The sequence below is a fragment of the Mobula birostris genome, chromosome 23, assembly GCF_030028105.1.
Source record: "Mobula birostris isolate sMobBir1 chromosome 23, sMobBir1.hap1, whole genome shotgun sequence".
In the NCBI taxonomy this organism is placed as follows: domain Eukaryota; kingdom Metazoa; phylum Chordata; class Chondrichthyes; order Myliobatiformes; family Myliobatidae; genus Mobula; species Mobula birostris.
In genome coordinates, this window is record NC_092392.1 from 10,817,582 (window position 1) to 10,833,503 (window position 15,922).

Here is a 15,922-nt window from a genome sequence, read left to right on the forward strand (position 1 = left end):
AGTAGAGGAGACAAACAGGACATCAGACAACTGTGAATCATCTGAACACTTCATTTTTACCCGGGAGCCAAAAGAATAAAAAGACCCTCGAAATGCAAGAGAACTATATCTGAACTTTCTCTAATATGTATAATTGGACAGTATAAAAATGTACTGACCCCACCGATTAATTAATTGACCTTCAAAAATCAAAACTATGTTGTGCAACTAACACCTAGAAGGAAGACTGAGTACAGCTTGTTTTGCGAGACAAACACTTCAGAGTGAACCCCGCAGGATGGCCTTATCTGGCAGCTTTGTGTCTGCTGGATGACTCTTAAGTTACTGTTGCAAATCTTGACCAACAGTGATAGGATGGAATGAGAGATGATACCAGGACTGGGACTCACTGACCTTTGAATAGATGATTGCTATTTATAAAACTCCAATGTACAGTATCTTGTATTAGTCACTTCCTTAGATACATTGATTATAATGGTTGATATAACAAAAGCAACGTTAACTCTAAAATCATGCAAACTGCATTTTGAAGAGCATGTAAAACGTTTATAGGTGGAAACTAATTCAGATTCACACATTGTTGTATATGACTCATTTCTGAGAACTAAATGTTCCGATAGATATAAAAATAGTGGGAAAAACTCAGTAGGTCAGGCAGCATCTGTGAAAAGTGAAACAGAAATAACATTTCAGGTTGAAGAAGAAAGTCATACTTTATTGATTAAATATTTTTATTTCATTCTGATGAAATTGATGAATTTACTGTTATCTAATATATTATACCAATGTAATTGAGGTGAAAATTGATTCACTATTATATATCTTTGACTTCATCTGTGCATTCTGTTTAGCCTTGAGCACAAAGTATGAAGTAGCCTTTACTCTGCTTCATTACTGCAACAGGTGCTTCAAGCCATGCTGGAATTAAGTCAGGAATTTAAAATCATACAAAATATTTCAATTTTCTTTTCAACTGTAAAATATTGGAAATCAAGGAGTTTTACAAGACCATTGCATCTTTTACAAAATTATCAAGCCAAGTTTCTTAAATGAAAATGAAGTCAATTCCTAGCTTGTACTTGTTGACTGATGTCCTCCATTTATGTCTGACCCTCTAAGTAATGTGCCTTTTCAGCATTTAGAGTAGAGACATCTGTAATATGTTTTGTTGAGCTATTTTGTGTACTGATAGATAAAAACCTTTGAGGAAAACATTATAATAATCTGTGGGAAGAATCAGAGGAAATTGCCTGTGAGAGTTCTAAATAAATTCTCTACCTGAATCTGAGCACATGTTCTCTTTCGGACATTGTTGGACCATCTTTAAAATCATTAGCGGAAGTAGGTAATATTGTGATGGCCTGTGTTTGTTACTTAGTTATACTTGCTAAAGAAAGCTGTGAAGCCCCCTTTCTTGAAATGTTGCAGTTGGTGATGAAGAGATGCTGACAATGCTGTATGGAACACATTGAGGAACTTTGGGAGTTTGACTTGGGAAGAACCGCAGAACAGCAGAAAGATGCATGACTTGCAGGTGGTGAAATTTCCAAGTGCCTATTGTTCTTGCCCTTCTCGTTGGTAGACATCATATGTGTTACAAATGTAAAATGATATCCTGCTGACAGGCATTTTGTAGTTGGTGCACTGCATATCTGCTGTGAACCAGCGTAAGAAGGAAATCATTCATGAGATAGCAGAGGTCGTGCCAATCAAATGGACTGCTTTGTCACGGATTTGTGGATATTCTTGAACAGTACTCAACAAAGCAAGTGAAGAGCATCCATCACATTTTTGACTTGCACCTTGTGAATGGTGATAAGACTTTAGCCTATAAATTAGATCGAATGGCATTCTAATTTTAAGCATCAATCTTGCAAATCTGGAGCAAGTCATGCTGGAAAAATTTTGAGGTGAGATTGTACCCACAGCAGGAATGGACATAATTCATGGTGACCTATTTGATCTTAAGATATACACTAAAACATTAAAAATCATGAAACATCTACCGTTCCGTATATAAAGCGGAGTTTATAAATGCAACTTACAATCATTGTAGAACTGTTTTAGACTGAGGAACATGTTACATGAAGATGATTCTCACTTTTAAGCAACAACGTACTGACATTGGCAGATCAGATTGAACAGTTGCAGAAAAGACTGCAGGCCAAAGTCCACAGAAAATGCTTGGCAACTGGGTTGTACAATGTAAGAAACACCCAGCAGCTGAGGGATGCACAGTGTAGGAAATGACCAGTAGCTGTGGGATGCACAGTGTAGGAAATGCCCAGTAGCTGGGGGATGAAGAGCGTAGAAAATACCAGCAGCTGGGGGTTGCACAGTGTAGGAAATGACCAGTAGCTGTGGGATGCACAGTGTAGGGGAGGCTCAGAGCTGGGGTTGTACAATGCAGGAAATGCCCAGTAGATGGGGATTGCACAGTGTCAGAAATACCCAGTAGCTGGGGATACACAGCGTGGGAAATGACCAGTAGCTGGGGATTGCACAGTGTAGAAATTGCCCAGTAGCTGGGGAATGCAGAGCATAGAAAATACCAGCAGCTGGGGGGTGCAAAGTGTAGGAAATGCCCAGTAGCTGGGGATGCACAATGCAGGAAATGCCCAGTAGCTTGGGGGTGCACATTGCAAGAAAGATCTAGTAGCTGGGGATGCACAGTGTAGGAAATGCCCAATAGCTGAGGATGCACAGTGTTAGAAATACCCAGTAGCTGGGGATTGCACAGTGTAAGAAATGTCCAGTAGCTGGGGGATGCACAGTGTAGGAAATGCCTGGTACCAGTAGCTGGGGAATGCAGAGTGTGGAAAATACCAGCAGCTGGGGGGTGCACAATGTAGGAAATGCCCCGTAGCTGGGGATGTGAGGTGTCAGAAATACCCAGTAGCTTGTGGTTAGAAAGCATAGGAAATGCCCAATAGCTTGGGGTGCACATTGTAGGAAATGTCCAGTAGCTGGCAGATGCAGAGCATTGGAAATGCCGAGTAGCTGGGGGTTGGACAGTGTAGGAAATACCCAGTAGCTTGGGGTTTCACAGAGCAGGAAATGCCCAGTTGCTAGAGGTGCACAGTGTAGGAAATGTTAAGTAGCTGGGGATGCACACTATAGGAAGTGTCCAGTAGCTAGTGCCCTCCACAGTGAAGATTGATGCAAAATACTCATTTACTTCACTAGCCATCTCCTTGTCGCCCGTTATTATTTCTCCGGCCTCATTTTCTAGCGTTCCTATATCCACTCTCATTTCTCTTTAATTTTTAACATACTTGAAAAAACCTTTACTCTCCACTTTGATATTATTTGCTAGATTGTTTTCATATTTCATCTTCTCCCTTCTGAAGATTTTTTAGTTGCTCTCAGTATTTTTTTTTAGAAGTTCCCAATCCTCTATCTTTCCACTAACTTTTGCTTTGTTGTATGCCCTTTCCTTTGTTTTTGCAATGGCCTGACTTCCATTGACAGCCACGGTTGTACTATTTTACCATTTGAGTAATTCTTCATTTTTGTAATACATGTGTCATAGAAGCATAGAAAGATGTGTAGCCGCCCCGACCAGCCTCAGGGTCGCTCGGCTCGCTGTCGTCTAGGAAAACAGCCCTCGGCCCCACCAAACTGGGTAATTACTTTGTGTGGATGCTGTGTGATGTACCCCACCCCGCCCAAATAACAGACAATACACCAGATACGATTAAATGATTTACAGTTTATAGATATTACTGGAACTATATAATTAATAGAGAATAAAATATAAAAGGAAAATCAAAGGCGCCACACTTATCAAAGTTCAATCTCTTCATGCGCAAACAGTTGGAGCTCAGGACCCTTCTTATTCACCCTGCGACCCCTCGGACCACCTCGACCGGCCACCTGGGACCAACAATGGTGGTTGAGCAGACGCTCCACACGAGTCCGTCTCCGTCTCCTCTCCTCGCCGAACGCCCGCTTGGGGTCCGACCCCGTTAGTGGACTCACAGCACCTGGTCCATCCTCTGTCTCTCTCTCTCCCGCCTTCGCCCCCAAAATCCCGTGCATACAATAACTTCAGATACACCTAAAACATAACAACTATCTCAATTGGTTCGTAACATCTTCTTATCACAGCCTAACCCAAAACAAGCTGCTAGCGCAAGAACTTTCTCAGCAAACATAACAAAAAAGCATTCCCAAGTATAACATAACAAAGAAGCCATTTTAATTAGCCTATGCAGTAACATAAAAGACGAAACCCCTTGCACTGTCCCTCCGCCAAACAAAGGCATGTCCTCATGACTTCTAAATAACTCACCAACCAGTCCTGCAGACACATAACACACAAATACACAGATACACACAGTGACAGTGCTCCCCAAACAGTGGACCTTACGCCCACCCCACGGGCGTTACATAGGCCAACCTATCTGAGAGCTTCCTAATCCTTCGAGACATCCGTAACCCCTCACCTAAACCCTAAAGGCTCAGACACTACTAGGGATACCTCGGGCCTGCTTGCCAACTCCTCTCCCACTCAGGCCACCACTACAACTCAGAGACCGACCACCCCCCCTCGATCCCGTGTCCAGGGCCTCGCTTCTTTTCCTTCCTGATCATGCTGTAACTCAGACTGCCCACAGCTAGCCCTCCCCACTACACCTGACTCGGTGGGAGAAGAGCCAAAGGTCTCTTCCTCAATCACAGGGAAGTTAGTGAAAGGCAGCATGTACCACATGTCCAGCACATCATCCTTCGAATCCGTATTCTTCCTCATTCCCTCGATCGGTAGCTGCTGTTTGAGTTTCTCCAAACTGAAACATTTAGCCGGGGCTACCCCTTCAGCCTCCTGTTTTTCCTTCCCGATGACGTCTTCCAGGTCAACCTTCAATTTTTCTACTTCATTTAAACTGTCGACAGTCGTCTTCAGGTTCCTTTCAAGCGTCCGCCTCCCTTTTCCGAGATCTGTCCTCCATTTCTTCACCTCCTCGGGAGTGTAGTCAAACTCCCCTCCCTGGGCTCTCGGTTTTCTGTTGGCCTTAGTCAGAACACTTCCTTGATCTCCCCCAACTTGTAAGTCTTCCAATCTTTTCTGAATCAACGTCTTGAGTTTCTGCTGATGCCTTCGAAGGTGGGTCATTGTTTCTTCTCGCTGGATTAATTCATCAGTACATGACTGCAGTGTCGGCTCGGAATTCCGTTACTCCTTCTCCACGTTGACGAGCGTGAATTCCAAGTCAGCAATGGTCGTCCCACAAGTGCGACACTCAGTCTCCGGCTGGCATTTCTGAGCACTCAGTTCAGCGGTGCAAATTCCCTCTCTCCTCTCTGTCTCACTCAGATTGACGACCTGGGTTTCCATCCCCAGGTCCACCACCGTCTGTTTCAACACCAGGAAGTTCAACTGGTATGTCGGGTCATTTTTCTCACATTGCACCAAACTCCTCCGGCCAAAAACTCCTCCACATTTGACACTTCGCTTCTGTCGCCCGGGCTCAGCCACTCGCCTCGCCTCATAGTCCCCCCAGGCGAATCCAAGCTCTAGGCGGTCATCCACATACACCAAAACTCCTCACACCTTCACTTCCCCCATGGTCTTCCTCATGCCCCGCGGGAAGCATGCAGGGGCTCCAGATATGCCCTTGGGCATCTTCGGATCGGAAGAATCCTAGGGAACTAGTAAAGGCTGTCTTCGGCTCGACAGCCGCACTCCTCGGGATCTGGCAACATCCACTCCTCAGATCCAGCACATTAAACCACGTCGCATAATCTGCACACACGCTGCCTCCATCTTCCACGGCGCCAGGGTCCAGTTGCCACGACCTCTCTCTCACTGAGGTGTCTTCAGCGGTCAACTCCCCTCCCTCGTGGTAGTTCAGAGCGTCTACTAAGAGGGTCTCACCCTCAGCTACTTTCCCCAGGCCGTACCACCGCTGGGTCTCGTTTAAATTCGGTACCGGCTCAAGGCTGCTACACACGTCCTCAGAAGCAACTCGACACGCTGGGTGCCCAGACAATGCCCCCATGAACTCCAGGGTCATTAACCAATCATCGTCTTCTGGATAATTACGGGCACTGGTACCCAAAATCTCCGGTGCCCTTGCAGTTGTCAAGGGTAAATGCTTCAGACACCGGTTGTAAAACGAGTTGTACAACAACTTGACCTGCGCCCCGGGGTCGAGGATGGCTTTAGCATCGCTTCCCTCTATCCATAGCGACACCCTGGGGCGTGGCCCCTCTAAACCTTCAGGAATAGGGTCTTTTTCTTCCGGAAGTTCATTGGTACATTGCTGGGAACGTGCTTCCCCAGAGACCCCAAGCCATTCCCCCACTGGGCCTCCACTAAGTTTCCCGACACCTCTCTGATCAGCTGAACAACTGAAGGAGGGGCTGACCCCCTGAAATGATCCCCCTGGCACTTCAAGCAATTTTGCCGCCCTCCTAGCCAGAGAAGACACGCTGAAAACTCCCCCCCCCCTTTCAAATAACTGACAGCTATCACTACGGTGTAAGTGAACCTGACAGCTCTAACAAATTCACCAGCCCGCCTACTCAAACTTTCAACCAATCCCTGTCGCTCTCCCTCAACCGAGCACTGCCACTCATCTAACAACTGAGAGATCTGCTCCGCCCACCTCTCACACGCCTCCGCCCCTCTTGAGATGGACACTACCCCAAACGCCAGGCGGAGCCTGCCAGAGCTAGAACATTTATTCGCAGACACTACCTCCAAATCAGACCACTCTTTCCTCTGTCTCCCAACAGCATGGACAGCCCTGAGTTCCATCTCCAACTCGTCAATGCTCGTCTGAACTCGAACATAGACCTCACCCACCATGCATGCAGCAATAACCAGCAAATAACCAGCAAATAACCCACAGAAACACACATTACTGATTTAAACAACCACGCAGCGTACCAGCAGATCCAATCCCGGACAAGCCCCCACAATGTGCCCCCCCCCCCTGGCCAGCCTCAGGGTCGCTCGGCTCGCTGTCGTCCAGGGAAACAGCCCTCAGCCCCGCCAAACTGGGTAATTAGTTTGTGTGGATGCTGTGTGATGTACCCCACCCCATCAAAATAACAGACAATACACCAGATACGATTAAATGATTTACAATTTATAGATATTACTGGAACTATATAATTAATAGAGAGTAAAATATAAAAGGAAAATAAAAGGCACCACACTTATCAAAGTTCAATCTTTTCGCACACAAACAGTTGGAGCTCAGGACCCTTTGTATTCACCCTGCGACCCCTCGAACCACCTCGACCGGCCGCCTGGGACCAACAACGGTGGTCGAGCAGACGCTCCACACGAGTCCGCCTCCGTCTGCTCTCCTCACCGAACGCCCCACTCAGGGTCCAACCCCTTTAGTGGACTCTCAGCACCTGGTCCATCCTCTGTCTCTCTCTCCTGCCTTCTCCCCCAAAACCCCATGCATACAATATCTTCAGATACACCAAAAACATAACAACTATCCCAATTGGTTCGTAACATCTTCTTATCACAATCTAACACAAAACAAACTGCTAGCGCAAGAACTTTCTCAGCGTTTAACATAACAAAGAAGCATTCTCAAGTATAAAATAACAAAGAAGCCATTTTAATTAGCTTACGCAGTAACATAAGAGATGAAACCCCCTTACACATAGAAATCCTACAGCAGAATACAGGCCCTTCAGCCCACGATGTTGTGCCAAACATGTACTTACTTTAGAAATTACCTAGGGTTATCCATAGCCCTGTATTTTTGTAAGCTCCATGTACCTATCCAGGAGTCTCTTAAAAGATCCTATCATATCCGTCTCCACCACCGTCACTGGCAGCCTATTCCATGCATTCTGTGTTATAAAATTTACCCCTGACATCTCCTCTGTACCTACTTCCAAGCAACTTAAAACTGTGCTCTCTCATGTTAGCCATTTCAGCCCTAAGATAAAGCCTCTGACTACCCACATGATCAGTGCCTTTCATCACTTTATACACCTCTATCAGGTCACCTCTTATCCTCCGCCACTCCAGGGACAAAAAGCCGAATTCACTCAACTGATTCTCATAAGGCATGCTCCCCAATCCAGGCAGCATCCTTGTAAATCTCCTCTGCACCCTTTCTATGGGTTCCACATCCTTCCTGTAGTGAGGTGAACAGAACTGAGCACAGTGCTCCAAGTGGGATCTGACCAGGTTCCTACATAGCTGTAACATTGCCTCTTGGCTCTTAAACTCAATCCCACCATTGATGAAGGCTAATGCACCATATGCCTTCACAAGCACAGAGTCAACCCGCACAGTAGCTTTGAGTGTCCTGTGGACTCAGATGCCAAGATCCCTTTGATCCTCCACACTGCCAAGAGTCTTACCATTAATATTATATTCTGCCATCATATTTGACCTACCAAAATGAACCACCTCACGCTTACCTGGGTTGAACTCTATCTGCCACTTCACAGCCCAGTTTTACATCCTATCAATGTCCCGCTGTAACCTCTGACAGTCCTCCACACTATCCACAACACCCGCAACCTTTGTGTTATCCGCAAGTTTACTAACTCATCCCTCTACTTCCTCATCCAGGTCATTTATAAAAATCACAAAGAGAAGGGGTCCCATAACAGATCCCTGAGGCACACCACTGGTGACCGACCTCCATGCAGAACATGACCCATTTACAACCACCCTTTGCCTTCTGTGGGCAAGCCAGTTCTGGATCCATGAAACTTCCTCATTTTTCTCAGAAACACACGCCATTGTTGCTCTGCTGACATCCCTGCCATCAGCTCCTTCCAATTTACTTTGGCTAACTCCTCTCTCATACTGTAATTTCCTTTACTCCACTGAAACACTGCTACATCAGACTTTACTTTCTCCCTATCAAATTTCAAGTTGAACACAATCATATTGTGATCATTGCCTATTCAGGGTTCTTTTACTTTAAGCTCCCTGTTCACCTCTGGTTCATTACATAACACCCAATCCAGTGTAGCTGATCCCCTAGTAAGCTCAATGACAAACTGCTCTAAAAAGCTATCTCTTAGGCATTCAACAAACTCAAACTCTTGAGATCCATTACAAACCTGATTTCCCCAATCGACCGGCATGTTAAAATCTCCCATGACTACCATAACATTGCCCTTTTGACTCACCTTTTCTATTTCCTGTTGTAACCTGTGGTCCACCTCCCAGCCACAGTTGGGAGGCCTGTATATAACTGCCATCAACGTCCTTTTACCCTTGCAGTTTCTTAACTCAACCCCCAAGGATTCAACATCTTCAGATCCTATGTGACATCTTTCTACTGATTTGATGCCATTCTTTATCAATTCAGCCACACCACCACCTCTGCCTACCTTCCTGTGAATAGATTTTTGCAAATTTCTTTATTTTTTGGGGAAGGTATGTCAAATTTGATTATATGGGATACGATGAAATCCTTTCTTAGGGGACAGATAATTTCATATTCAGCAGGTTTAAGAAGGAAAACCAAAGTGGAACTTTTAGTGATTACTAATAAAATTAAAGAGATAGATAAAGTGTATTCAGTAAGACCTAGTGAAGATCTGTATAAGGAAAAGGTTGAACTCCAAACACAGCATGATCTGCTTTTGACCTTCCCCAGTGAGCAGCAACTTTTTAAATCCAAAAGTAAATTTTATATACATGGTGATAAATCATGTAAGTTGCTGGATGGTCAGTTGAAGGCTAGTATGGTCAGAAGTCAGATTTTGAAAATACGTAGACCAGATAGAACTGAAACATTAGATCCTCATGAAATTAATAAGATATTTATGGATTTCTATTCTAATCTTTATAAATCTGAATTATCTGATAATACTATCTTTATGAATAGATTTTTGCAAAAATTAAATATACTTAAAATTTCTATTCAAGATATTAACACATTAGATGCACCTATTAAACAAGAGGAAATAGCTGGGGCTATACCTCTAGGCAACTTGGGAAAGCTCCGGGACCAGATGGACATACAGTGGAATTTTATAAGACTTTTACTGAAATGCTTACATTACATCTACGTCAAACTTTCACTGATTCTATATCCTCTGGGAATCTACCGAAAACTTTTTATGAGGCATCAGTCTCATTGATTCCTAACAAAGGGCAACATCTATCTGAATGTGCCTCCTATAGACCAATTTCCTTATTGAATGTGGACTTTAAAATTCTCTCTAAGATTCTGGCTAATAGGCTTGAGAATATTTTGCCTACTGTTATTTCAAATGATCAAACTGGATTTATTAAAAATAGGTATTCACATTTTAATATTTGAAGATTGTTAAATATTATTTACAGTACTCTCCCTCAGTTAAAGAATCTGAATGTGTTGTCTCTCTTGATGCAGGAAAGCCTTTGATAGGGTGGAATGGCCTTATTTATTTCAGGTTTTGGAGAGATTTAATTTTGGTCCGGGATTCATTTCCTGGAACAAACTGATCTATCAAGCCCCGATGGCTGCGGTTATAACTAACAAGCAAAAATCTCCTTATTTTAGGCTATATAGAGGAACCCGTCAAGGTTGTCCTCTTAGTCCTTTATTATTTAATTTGGCTTTAGAACCACTTGCTATCGCTCTTAGAGATTCCAACTCTGTTCAGGGTATTAAGAGAGGGGATAAAGTACATACGGTTTCGTTGTACGCTGATGATTTATTAGTTTACACTTCAGACCCTAGGAAATCTATCCCTTCTATGTTATCCATATTTACTGAATTTAGTACTTTCTCTGGATATGTTAAATTTACATTAAAGTGAATTATTTCCTATTAATAATTATTCAGATCAATATGATCAAATACCTTTTAATATTGCTAAAAATTATTTTACCTATCTTGGTATTAAAATTACTAAAAATTTTAAAGATTTATATAAACATAATATTTTTCCTTTAATTGGATATACACAACAAACACTTTCCAAATGGTTGCCTATGACGATGTCATTAATTGGTCAAATAAATGCTATAAGAATGACAATTTTTACCAAAATTTTTATATACGTTTCAAGCTGTTCCATCCTTTGTCCCAAAAACGTTTTTTGATAGAATAGATTCTATGATCTTGTCATATATCTGGAATAATAAAAGCTCTAGAGTGAGTAAACTTTTACTGCAAAAATTTGAAAAAGATGGTGGCTTGGCTTTACCAAACTTTAGATTCTATTACTGGGCAATTATTGTACTTTTCTTTATATTATTTTTTGGATTCACTGTATAGATATGCAGGCCTGTCCTTCATTGCTGGACTTGGAGGAGAATTCGGTAAAGCGGTTCTCTCCAGCTTCTTTGCTAGGAGCTCCTCTTCCCTTTTTGTTTTCTAAGATTGGTAGACAAGATCTTAGTCCCATTGTTAGACATATATTAAAAATTTGGTTTCAGTCTCGCAGATCTTTAGACTTAAGTAACTTTGTTCTTTCTAGTAATAACCATTCTAACTTTTTTTAATCCATCAATTTTAGATAAGGCCTTTTTAACATGGAAAACTAAGGGAATAAAAACTTCTCTAGGTTTGTTTTTAGAGGATTGTTTAATGTCTTTTTTGCAGCTAGTGGATAAATATGATTTATCTAATGCACAATTCTTTAGATATTTACAAGTTAAGAATTTACGTCATTTGTTACCGAATTACCCATTTGCTCATTTACCAAATATGATAGATGTTACCTTTCAACTTAAACCATTCCAAAAAGGATTGATAGCCATCATACATAAACGGCTATTGAATTTACGAATGATGTCTAATGATAAGGTTAAACGTGCTTGGGAATTGGAACTTCAAGAGTCACTTTCAGATAATCAATGGAATAAAATTTGTCATTTAGTTAATAATTTATCTACCTGTGCCTGTCACTCCTTGATTCAGTTCAAGGTAGTGCACAGGGCGCATATGTCAAAAGGTAAACTAGCACATATTTTTTCTAATATAAATCCTAATTGTGATAGATGCAACACTGAGGTGGCCACTTTAGCTCATGTGTTTTGGTCCTGCATAAAGTTAAATAACTTTTGGAGAGATGTTTTAGAACATTTTCAAAAGTCATCGGTCTGGACATACAATCTAATTAATTTACGGCAATCTTTGGGATTATTCCCAAATTGTTCCTGCTTCGGCTCAATGCATGATAGCTTTCTCAACTTTATTGACTAGGAGAGCTATTCTATTGTACTGGAAGGATCCCAATCCACCTACTGGTTTTTGTGTTTGGCTCTCCTCCATTATGTCTTGTTTAAGTTTGGAGAAAATAAGGAGTCGGACGTTTGACACATCTTTTAAGTTTGAGCAAACTTGGCGACCTTTTCTTCAATATTTTCATATGATCTAATTCTTTTTACTTTTCCAGTTAATTTTTTTTCTTCTCTGCGAAGTTTTAGATTTGACCAGAAGGATTTTTCCTTTTTTTAACTGTATCCTCAAAATGGACTGCCCAGTTCCCCCCTGCCTTTTTTTTTGTTTTAGGTTAGTTTAGTGGGGTTTTTTTTCAATAACAGAAATCTTTAGTCTTTTTTTTCTATAAACTGTTAAGAGGAGAAGTGGTTCTTTTCTCTCTTTTTATTAACTTAATACTATATATGATTTTGACAGTGTATATTCCTTTCTTTGTACTATTATTGAAATATGTATTTGAGATAACCTCTCCTCTGGTTTGTATTTATCCTTATTCTAATAAATCAATAAAAAAAGATTGAAAGAAAAAAAAGAAAATCCAAGTATACGTCAACCAATTTTCCTTTGTCTATCCTGTTTGTTATTTCTTCAAAGAATTCCAATAGATTTGTCAGGTAAGATTTTCCCTTGAGGAAACCGTGCATCAGGTTTCTTGGTAACAATGGTAAATTGCTACCAAGAAATCAAATAGCATAGTTGGAAGAAATGTTTATGCTGGTAGATTGGTGAGAAAGTGTAATTTACCATTTCTTAGGTTAGCTGAGGTGAATTAAGCAGATGAAATTAAGACAAAGTTGGAAAAGCATATGACAGAGAACAGAGTTGGTTGAGCTGTTGGTGAGAATGAATTGGAGGTGATTCAAGAGGAGCACAGATGCCAGTGTATGTGTTTTCTTCAATATAGAGTAGCTCTATACAATAGGTTTAAGTATATTCAAGCACTTTTTATTTTTTTAATCATGACAGAAGGTATGCTGATGTCAAATATGAAATACTTGAAAAGAGTGTAAGTGGAGCCAAGGGGATATTCGGAAGCAGTGCCAAGGATTAAAAGACTGGCATTAGGGAGATTAGATGCTAGGTAGATAGCATTGGGAAACTTGTTGCAAAGGTTGATAGAGTTGGCCGGGGACAAAATGGCTCCAAAGGATCAAACAATGATTCTCTTAAGTGTAATGATATTGTCCTGTTAGACTGTCTCAATTTACAAAGCATGCTTTTTATATTTTTTTTAAAAACGCAAACACGAGGAATTCTGCAGATGCTGTAAATTCAAGCTGCGTTCACCAGCAACTTTGATGTGTGTTGCTTTTCATATTTTTATTTTGTTTAACACATTCAGACTGAGTTTATAAATATTGCTACTTTATTAATTTCTTGTGTACAAAAGTAAAATACAATAATTTCTCTAAATTTATTCTATCTCAAGTAATTCTAGAAAAATTTGCCCCACCTCCATTGTGTTTACTTTTGATCACATATTATTCATACAATACAAATAAACAGCACTGTGATAATGTCTCCTCATACTGTGATGAAATGTTTGCAAATGGATTGGCAAAGATTGGAGATCAGGTCAACCCAACCATATAATACACAACCCAAGTGAGGTAGATCTCAGTGTCTTGTGCTACATTCTCAGGGACAAGTGTTGTAAATTCTTATAATTTTTAGCATTTTATCTTCCCACCCACAATAGATTGAGATATGTTTGTTGAACCTCCACCAGAGCAAACCCATCTATCTTCTATCTCTGGCAAGGGGAACTTCCATTGGAGGAATGGGGGTTAAATCACCTGTGACTTCCAAACACAACCAGGAACATTTTCTTTTGCTTAATGTTTTGGTTTGGCTCAACTCAACAAACCAAGTATACTTCTTTCTTTTTCAGTACCAGCAGCTTGGGACATGGGAAAAAACAGAGGCAATCAGCTACACCAGTGGAGACTACCTTTACTACTGAATCAGCAAGATTGCCACAAACCTGCTGCAGATTGTACTGCATCCTCCAAAGTTGTTTCTATTGTAAAGTCCCCAATGATCAAAGCAAATTGCAGAAGATCCACTTGTCTGATCCCTCCCAACAATAAAACTAACAGAAGGGTCATAGAGTGATACAGCACAGAAACAGGCCCTTCTGCCCAACTGGCTCATGCTGACCACAACACCCTCCTTGCTAGTTCCACATTCGACCCATAACGCTCCAAGGCCCTCCCTTCCACGTCTCAAATGTAGCAATGGCACACACCTTGACTATTTCCTTTGGCATTTCATTTCAGCTACTCACTACTGTCTATGTAAAGAAGTTACCTTTCAGGTATCTTTTAAATCTCTTCCCTCTTACCTTATATGTGTCCCCTCTAGTTTTGGACTCCCCAATCCCGGGGAAAGACTATGACCTTCCAGCTTATCCATGCCGCCCTCATGATTTTATAAATGTCTATAAGATCACCTCTCATTCTCCTATGCTACAAGAAATAAAGATGCAGTATGGCCAACCTCTTCCAATAACTCAGGTCTTCTGCTCCAGGCAGCGTCCTTGTCGTTTTTTTTCTGTACCCTCTTGATGATGTTTTCCTTTAATGGAGTAACCAGAACTGTACATGATACTCCAAGTGACATTTAACTACAACATCATAACCCAGTCCTAAACTCAATGCCCTGACTGAATGGTAGGGATGCTAAATGTTTTTTTTCACAACCTTGCCTACTTGTTACAGCTGCTTTCAGCAATTGTGCAGTTGTAGAGAAAAAAAACAATGCCTTGAATGGAAAATCCTTCAATAAGTAATGGAAACGGCCCAGTCCATCACGGGTAAAGCCCCCTGTGCCATTGAGCACATCTACACGGAGCGCTGTCACACAAAAGCAGCACCTATCATCAAGGATGACAACTACCCAGGCCATGCTCCCTTCTCGCTGCTGCCATCAGGAAGAATCGTCAGGACCCACACCAGCAGGTTCATGAACAGTTCTTACCCTTCCACCATTAGGCTCTTGAACCGGTGTGGATAACTTCACTCAAATTAACTGATTCATCATTATACTTGGCCCATAACCTATGGACTCACATTCAAGGACTCTTCATCTCATGTTCTAGATATTTATTGAATATTTATTTATTTATTCTTTTTTTATTTGAGCAGTTTATCTTTCGCAGATTGGTTGTTTGTCCATCCTGTTGGGTGTGGTCTTTCACTGATTCTGTTATGTTTCTTGGATTTACACTGTATACCCACAAGAAAAAGAATCTCAGGGTTGTATATGGTGACATATATGTACATTGATAATAATTTACTTTGAACTTTTTACTCCCAGGATTATGTTCCACAACACTCATCATTGCATTGCCATTCACTAGCCCTACCCTGGTTTGAATGCCTAAAATGCATCACTTCACACTTATCTTAGTGGAAAACCATTTGTCATTCTTCAGCCCACCTCCCTGAATGATTAATATCTCTTTGTAATTCACTGTAACCTGCTTCACTGTCAAAAAAGACAGTCTCATTTAGTATTAGCCACCTAATTTAGTGTCCTGCTAAGCCTGTTAGTTATGTAGCCTCAGGTCCTAAGTGTGAAGGATAAAAATTCGTAATCACAGCAGCACCTTCTACTTGGGTAGCAAAAAGGTCAGTAAGTTTGGAGTCCAAGTAACTCTCTCCAGTCAAGGGCCATAGACAACTACATCGCTTTTCTGGGGTTACGTTTCACAAGCAAACTCATAATAAAAAAAACTTCCAGGTTTTACATCACATACATAG